This window comes from Monodelphis domestica, chromosome 3 (assembly GCF_027887165.1).
Source record: "Monodelphis domestica isolate mMonDom1 chromosome 3, mMonDom1.pri, whole genome shotgun sequence".
In the NCBI taxonomy this organism is placed as follows: domain Eukaryota; kingdom Metazoa; phylum Chordata; class Mammalia; order Didelphimorphia; family Didelphidae; genus Monodelphis; species Monodelphis domestica.
Genome location: NC_077229.1, coordinates 511,473,174 through 511,481,854, shown reverse-complemented (window position 1 = coordinate 511,481,854; position 8,681 = coordinate 511,473,174). Strand labels below are relative to the sequence as shown.

General features: G+C 42.8%; 1 pseudogene; it reads right to left on the bottom strand.

Moving 5' to 3' along the window:
* Positions 1 to 4,535: 4,535 nt before the first annotated feature.
* Positions 4,536 to 7,348, bottom strand: LOC100032126 (PRELI domain-containing protein 1, mitochondrial-like; annotated as a pseudogene).
* Positions 7,349 to 8,681: the final 1,333 nt, after the last annotated feature.

Sequence of the window (8,681 nt, the reverse complement as noted above, 5' to 3'; positions counted from 1 at the left end):
ATAACATCTAAAGACTTTGGGCTGAATATGCAACCACTAAGCATTGAGTGGGTGGGTAGGGATGGGTTTCCTGCCCTCCAGGAGGTTAGTATAGCTGGACATGACCCTAAGAACAGCACTGTGCTATACTCTGGAAAATAAAAGTTCACGTTCCTTGAACCACCAAGCTGCAAACTCTTTAAGATTTCTTTTGTTAATTAACCATATCAAATCCCCCTCTGCTTTTTTTTAAAGGACTACTTGAAGTGGCATGTAATTTTCATTATGAGTTAGGTGAGGGAAGACAGTGAGGTTGTCCTTATCTATAAGATGTAATTTTACTGCCTTTAGGGAAATGAAAAAATTTTACAGCTAGCTGAAAATTAAATGTATGGACAGATGGCAGCCTATAATTGACCAAGCATCTACTGAGATCCAGGTCCTAGTGATAGATCAACATGAAATAGTCACTGCCTCTAAGGACCCTATGTTTCACCGGAGGAAAACTACATAGAAAATTAATGCAGAATATGTGCAAGGTAAGAGCACTTGCATCTGGGGAGGGGAAGAGGAGCAGAGATACGGATGGACTTCCTGTTGAAATTGAAACTTGAACTGGACTTTGAATGGAGTTAGGAATTCTGTGGAGAAAAGGATTCTATTCCAAGCATGGGCACCAGCAGTGTGTCAACTAGCATTTATAATGGAGCCTACTAGGTGTCTGATAATTGTGTTAAATATTTTTCAAATATCTCATTTGGTCCTCACAATAATTGAAAGGTAGACACAATTATCCCCATTTTACAGTGAAGGAGAGACTAAGGCAAATTAAGTGACTTGCCTGAAATTATACAGTAAATTTGTTTGGATTTGAACTCATCTTCCTGACTCCAGGCCCAGCACTCTAAGCATGATGCCACCCACCTGCCTATTAAATACTTTTTTATGTAGTAGGTCCTATCCTAAGTATGAAGATTCAAGGCAAGGCAAGGTAACCCCCCCCCCCCCCCCAGATCAGTCTTATGGGGGAAACACCATGCAAACAGCTATGTAATAATAGCACATATCAGACTCATTTCATCCTCAACAACCCTGGGAGGTAGGTCCTCATTTTTCAGATAAACAACCAAGAACTAACAGGATATTAGAGGGATTATTCCTAGGGAGAAGACACATTAAGGAGGTCCAAGAAAGACTTCTTGCAAAAGGTAGAATTTTAGCTGAGATTTGCTGGAAACTAGGGAAGCTAGGAGGTAGAGATGAGGAAGACAAGTGCACTTAGTGTCTGGAAATGGAAAATCTTGTGCAAGTAGGACTGTGGATCATAGTATTTTGGAGACAGGATGTAAAATTAAAAAGACAGAAAAGGGACAGTTTATGAATAACTTAAAACTAAACTTTTTTATTTGATCCTGGAGGTGTTAGGAAGTTCCTGGGATTTGTACTTTAGGAAAATCATTTGGATAACTTAAGTACAGGATGCATTTGGAATGGGAGAAATCTGGCAGGGAGACTAACTCAGGCTTTTGGGAGAATGGTGGTATCCTCAACCACAACTGGGATGCTAGGAAAAGGAGAGGATTTTGGGGGAATGATAATAGGTTTAGTTTTGGGTGTGTTGAGCAGAAGATGTCTATCAAAGTCCATTTTGATAGTTAAATGGCATGAGATAAGAGACTGGAGACCGGCAAGGGTCGAATGATTAGATCTGTGTCAACTACAAAGACAAGATAGTTGCAACCAATGGAAGGGGACAAGGTCACCCAACTGAAATTTTACAGAAGAGAATGGAGCTTAGGACAGAGACTTGGGAGATTCAATTATGCACAACCAGTCATAGAGATAGGTGAATCAGGACAGGGCAGTGTCCCAAATACCTAAAGAGAAGATTAAGAAGATTCATAGTTAAAGGTTGCAGAGAAGTCAAGAAGAATAAGAATTGAGAGGCTATTAGATTTGTCAATTAAGAGAGCATTAGTAATTTTGGAGAAAACTGTTTCAACTGAATCAAAATAGTGTGATCAAAGAATTAGGAAGAAAATATCAAGAAAGGTAATGGAGGCATCTACAGAAACTGATCTCAAATTTAGCCGTGAAAGGGAGGAGAGATATATGATTTTGTCTGTTATCGATGGATGCATCAACACTAGCTAAAATGAGTGTGTGTGTATGTGGGGGGTTTAAGGATGGGAAAGATATGAGCATGTTTATAGGTAATGGGGAAACAGCAAGTAGACAAGGAATGATTGAAGATTAGTGAGAGAACAGGGATAATGGAGGAGGCAATCCCTTTGAGATTGTGGGGTGGAATGGAATCCCTTAGGTATGCAGAGGTCACAGCCTTGGCAAGGATAAAGGTTACTTCTTTCTGTGAAAAAAAGTTGAGGAGATATTGGCAGAAAGCATTTGAGTGATATGAGATAGAGAAGAATGGAGAAATGGAAGTTCTCTGTGAATGTCCTTCATCCCCCCCTCCCCCCAATATGAATCAAGGTTCATGAATGGAGATTAGAGATGGAATGCTGTGTACAGGGAACAACAAACAATCTATTTTGGCTAAAATTTAGAGGATGTAACCTGGAAGGGTAGACTCGAGTCAGATTGAAGAGTACTTTAAATAAAATTCAAGAATTTATGGTTTATCCTAGAAGCATGAGGGATCCGGTGCTTTCTTTCTTTCTTTTTCTTTGTTTCTTTGTTTCTTCCTTTCTTTTCTCTTGCTTCATTTCCTTCTTTCCTTCTTTCCTTCTTTCCTTCTTTCCTTCTTTCTTTCTTTCCTTCTTTCCTTCTTTCTTTCTTTCTTTCTTTCTTTCTTTCTTTCTTTCTTTCTTTCTTTCTTTCTTTCTTTCTTTCTTTCTTTCTTTCTTTCTTTCTTTCTTTCTTTCTTTCTTTCTTTCTTTCTCTCTTTCTCTCTTTCTCTCTTTCTCTCTTTCTCTCTTTCTCTCTTTCTCTCTTTCTCTCTTTCTCTCTTTCTCTCTTTCTCTCTTTCTCTCTTTCTCTCTTTCTCTCTTTCTCTCTTTCTCTCTTTCTCTCTTTCTCTCTCTCTTTCTCTCTTTCTCTCTTTCTCTCTTTCTCTCTCTCTCTCTCTCTCTCTCTCTCTCTCTCTTTCTCTCTCTCTCTCTCTCTCTCTCTCTCTCTCTCTCTCTCTCTCTCTCTCTCTCTCTCTCTCTTCCTTCTATTCCTATAACATTTTCTGTTCATTCCTTTCTAATGTTTTCTTTAAGTATAGTTTCAATGCTCGCATAGATCATTCTTTTAAAAATTAATTTGTTAAATTTAAATATCCAGGTAACTCTCCCTCCCCCCAATTAGAGAGGGCATCATTTGAGAAAAAGATATATGTATATATAAAACAATTTTTTTGCTTATTTATCAATCCTTTCTTGGAGGTGAAACATTTACAAGTCATTCTTCAAACAGCATTTCTGATGCTCTAAACAATGTTCTTTTTGTTCTGATGTAGGTCTTTTCATGGTTTTCCATAATTATTTGTTCATCACTTTTTATGATCCAATAGTATTCTATCACAATCATATGCCACACCTTGTTTAGCCATACCCCAAATGATGGGCATCCCTTCAATTTCTAATTCTTTGCCACTGCAGAGATGGGTAAATATTTTTGAACCTATAGCTAGTGGAATTTCTTGAGTAGGGTAATGACAATGACATAGAAGGTTTGGGAATTCATAGCCAAGAGCAAAGACTAGAGGGAAAAAAGCCAATTAGGAGGTTAGCTTAGCTTAATAGTGCAAGTGAGAGGTGATAAGGACCAGAACTATATGAGTGGAGAGGTGGTGACTAATATGAGAAATGTGGAGGCAGAATGACAAAATTTGGCAACTGATTGGATACGGACAATGGCAGCATTATTGGAATTAGTATATAGTCTCCTAAGGTTATTATTTAAGATTCTAGGATTTAAAGCTGAAAGGCCATCTAGCCCAACCTACTCATTTTACAGATCAGAAGACTGAAGCCTAGAGAAGTTGTAACTTACCCAAGATCAGAGGTATAGAAAGGAACAGGGCTGAGATTTGAACCCAACTCCTCTCTTTAATTCCAGTACTGATTTGTTTTTGTTTTTTACTTATGTGACAAGACTACTTCCTACCAGGGATCTTCCACACCACCCCAACATGAGTTAAGCCAGTTTGTCCCCCCTAAAGGTGACAAGCTCACCCTCAAGGGTTGATTGACCCATTGGCTCAAGGCTCAAGATATGCCTTCCTAAAGTAGCTTTCCGAGAACCTCCAGGCTCAGTGATGTGACCTTCTGGTTTACTAAAGGCACATAAAGGCTGGGCAGGTAAATTGTGACCAATTTACTGTATTCTCCCCTGCGGAACAGAGACATTTCAATTTATCCAAACTGAAGGGGAACTGTATCTGTACAGAATCCTTGCTGAGTATCTTTTCTATGTTATGGCTCAATAAGAATTTTGTTACCTGTAGAAAATCTTCAAGTGGCCGCCACATTTTATTCTAGTATCAAACTTGAATCAGACATTTTGGAGGAGACAATAAATCCCTATTACTATGAGTAAATGTCATGATTTTTTTATTTGAAAAATTTTATTTAATTAATTGATTTAGAATATTTTCCATGGTCACATGATTCATGTTCCTTCCTTCCCCTCTTCCCTCCCATCCCACTCCCGTAGCCCACAAGCAGTTCCACTGGGTTTTGATGTCATGATTTAAAAAAAAAAACACCCGTTTTTTAATATTATAGTTATGGCCACATGGAAATGTAGTAGGAACCCTGGTTCCCCCTTCTTGCATTTCAGCTGGATGGGGTAGCTGCGGGCTGCTGAGGAAGAGGGGGAAGGAAGTGTCTGTTGAAATGGCCAGGTGGTGCCAGCGCTGATAACGACACGCTCTGCGGCTGCACTTCTCATCCAAAGATGCTTTTGAAGATGAAACGTGGCTGTAGCCTGTGCCCTGTTGTGATTAGGGAGGCGTCGCTGTCCTTGCAGGCAGGGCCACGAGGAGCTATGAGCAGACTCGGAAGAACACTGCTCGCAGGGAAGGAGTCTTGACATTGTTTCTCTCCTCCATTCTCCCACTGACAACCTCGAAGCTCTCCAGAGCCTTCAGCAGCTTTCAGAGCTAACAGGATTGCTGTGGTTCACTTGCTTTGTGGTGGTTGTTGTTGTTGTCGTCGTCTGACTTTGACATGAGCAATCAGTAAAAATGGCCTCTTTGAAGCTTCGGGGAGGGGGGGTGGTGGGGTGGGCCCAGCTTTCTCCCCTCCCTGCCCCTCCTCCCCAGAGAACAACAGGACTGGGCAACGACAGGGTATATCGCATGTTTTGAAGAACAGGAGACCAAAGCTGGGTTCAAAAGCAGGAAGTTTGATGAGGTTTCTCTCCAGGGGCCTTAAGACATATTATTCTTTGTACACCCTGTTTAGAACTGATGTCAGAAAATAATCCAGAAAACTTTTTATGATCAACTTTGTCTTCATCCCAAAAAACTAAAACAAAAACCCCAGAACGGCTTAGTCTAGGTTTTGGTGCCACCTACTGGCCTCGTACAATACTACACGAAGAAAGCGCGACTTTTGGAAAGCAATTCCCCAAATCCCCGGCTCCGAGTTGAACCTGGTGCTGACACTGGGTTGGGGAAGAGGAGGAGGAGAAGATTGTGGGAATTGTTCCGCAGCCCACGGAATGTTTGACACCCCGCAGGACCCTTCTTACCCCGTATCCAAGGGTTCCATGACCTTCACTACAGGGAAAACTCCATCCAAGTGCCCGCCAAGGGACTGCTTAATTCCCACAGAATGCCCAGGCTCAGGATGGGAACAAGATGGCAGGGGGTGGTACTACAGGGTTGGGTGGCGCAGTGTTTCTGCTTCTCTGCTCCCAATGCCTCCTGACAATTCTTATTTATTTTAAGCCCTTACCTTCGGCCTTAGTTCTAATGAACTCTCCCAATTCTGATACGAGTCAACTTTTTTTTTTTTTCCAGGATTGAAAACTGATTTTTAATGCTACATGACAGCTGGGACACAGGGCGGGCAATGGGACAAGAGCTAGATGGTCTGCGGGCTTGCATTGCGCTGGTGGTCGGCCTGACGGCTGGGGCTGGGGCTGGGGCTCTGTACTCCAAGCTCAGGTCTTGCCAGGAGGCTCTCAGTGTCGGGGAGGGCAGCAGGATGCCCCATTTAAACGCAGTGCTGCCGTTGCTGCTGCGGCTGCTGCTGTTTCTTAGTGGCTGCCTTGCTGGCCAGTTCCTCGGCCTTCTCAGTTGCTTCCTTAGCTTTTCCAACAAGTGTCTTAGAAGGAGCAGTTTGGCCCGGATGTACTCCAAGCCTTTGATGGTCTTGGTCACGTTCCTTTGGAATCCAGGCCGGCCAAACTCCCGTACAGCGCTGGACGCCCCAAACAAACTGGGGGAGCCCCCGGCCTCCCGTCGGATTTCAGTCCGGCCGCTGTTTTCAGGGTGCACACAGTAAACTCGTCCTCCCGCCACCACCGTCAGCCGAGCATGGGGTCATGGTGTGCCTCTGAGGGTTCGCGATAGAATCCTCGAGGATGTCTTTGTCGGAAGCCGCCTGGAGAGCAGCTTCTGTTCAGGAGTGACCTCCGGCGCACAATGTCCTCGGCCAGCACCTGTTTGGGGTGCAGCGAACACTTGGTCCCAGGAGCCCCGGAGCACGCTCTGCCCCAGGAAATACTTCACCATCGTTCCGGCGTGGAAGGGGAGAGTCTGGTCTGGGCAGGGTCAGAGGGCGCACAGCATCTAGGGGTAGGGAGGGAAGGATCGCCGGGCTCGCGCTCTCCGACACGGCCCCAAAACCGCCGCCGCCGCCTCCAGGAGCAGTCCAGCCACTCCACTAGTGAACTCTTATTTTAAACCTTTACCTTCTGTCTTAATTCGACTTCATTCTATCCATTCCTATACTTAATATCAGTAAGAGCAAGGCAATCGGAGTTATTAGACTCGTAGTGTCTGAGGTCAAATTTGAACTCAGAACACCCCAACTCCAAGCCTGGCTCTTTATCCACTGTGCAACTTAGTGGTTCCAATTCCTGTTTATTTGTAAAACGAGATGGTAAGATCTTTGAGAGCAGTGACTTTTTATTTTTGTCCTTTTTTTTTTAAGGACTTTGTTCAGTGCCTGGTCTATAGTAGGTGATTAATAAAGTCTGACTGATTGATTGTTGTACCTCCTGGTTGGTAATAAAACTGGTTGGTATAAATTGTCAATAACTATGAGGTCTGGAGGGGAAGTTTTGGGGGGAGATAACACCTACCTGGAGAAATAAAGACATGGTTGGCCCGGGTTACCTCCTTAAAAGAGAGGAGCCATCCAGTCCGAGCTAGAAGCTTTCCAGGTGTACGTTCCAAGGCTACCGTCATCCTCCAGGATCAAGCTGTTTCTAGAGGGTGAAGCCTGGAGAGAAATGACCTACACTTCTGTTTACGTTTTCACCCCCCCCCCCCATTTAAAATTGTACTCACGAAAACCTTGGAATATGGAACAGAAAATACCGCCAGTGAATAAGAGGAAATGAGGATGACCCAGAAGGACCATTTGCTTCAGAACTTCATTGGTGGATTCAGTTTATGAGATGGGCTTTGATAGTTACTGTGGTCAGTTAATTTATTACCCCACAGTCAACCTGGGGGGGGAGCAGGGAATCTCTCTGCTCTTACTGAGATTTGCTCTAAAATGTTAAAGGGGCGGCCATTGTTGAGTTCTGATCCTTGGGTAGAGGTGACCTAAGACTCCCTTAGACTACAAATTCTGGGAGATCTCACTATCCCAGAACTACTTGTCACAGTGCCGATTAGAGGGAATATTGGATAAAAGAAATTCTAAATTCGCTGGAGTCTATTGGAAGAATCTCGAGAATTCCTTCATGGTTTTGTCTCCAGTTTTCACTGTTCTCAATCAGAAATGCACAGATTTAAGGATCTCCAGGGAAAGGGATCTCACAGTCTCTCTAAGACATCTCCACAGCATCATCATGGCTCCCGGAAGCAGCGGTCAGTCTCTTCTACAGGGGGATTGTATCAGTGGCACTTTGTGCATTGTCAGAGGGACGGGGCTCATTGCCAGATGTCCCCGTACAGAATCAATCTCGACTTACCTTCTTACATTCTAAGGATCTTAAACAACAAAGATTTAGAGAAGTGTTATTGTGGTTTGCTCATTTTCTTTTTGAGTTGTTCCTGTTCTTCCTGACCCCATTTGGGATTTTCTTGGCAAAGATACTGGAGTGGTTTGTCATTTCCTTCTCCAGCTCATTTTACAGATGAGTAAACTGAGGCAAACAGGATTAAGTGAGTTGTCCAGGGTCACACAGCTGATAAGTGTCTGAGGCCAGATATGAACTCATAAAGATGAGTCTTTCTGACTCTAGGCCCAGCACGACTAAGCTGCCCATAGAGAAGTATGAATGATAAATACTGTTTTGAAAGAAATAGCTCCTTTGTGAGTTACTGTGGTAGGTAACTTTTTTGCCAAAATTGACCTCTCACAATGCAGAAATTATAGAGAAAAAATTCTAGGTTTTATTATGCTTAAGCACAGGTTTAGATTGCAAACAAACAAACAAACAAACAAACAAAAACAACTTAAATTAAGACCACTTATTGACAAAATTACAATAGATTTAGAGAGCTCTTTTATACATCGCACTATTATACATTCCTTTTAAATAAAGGTTAAAGAAAGAAAAGGCAGATT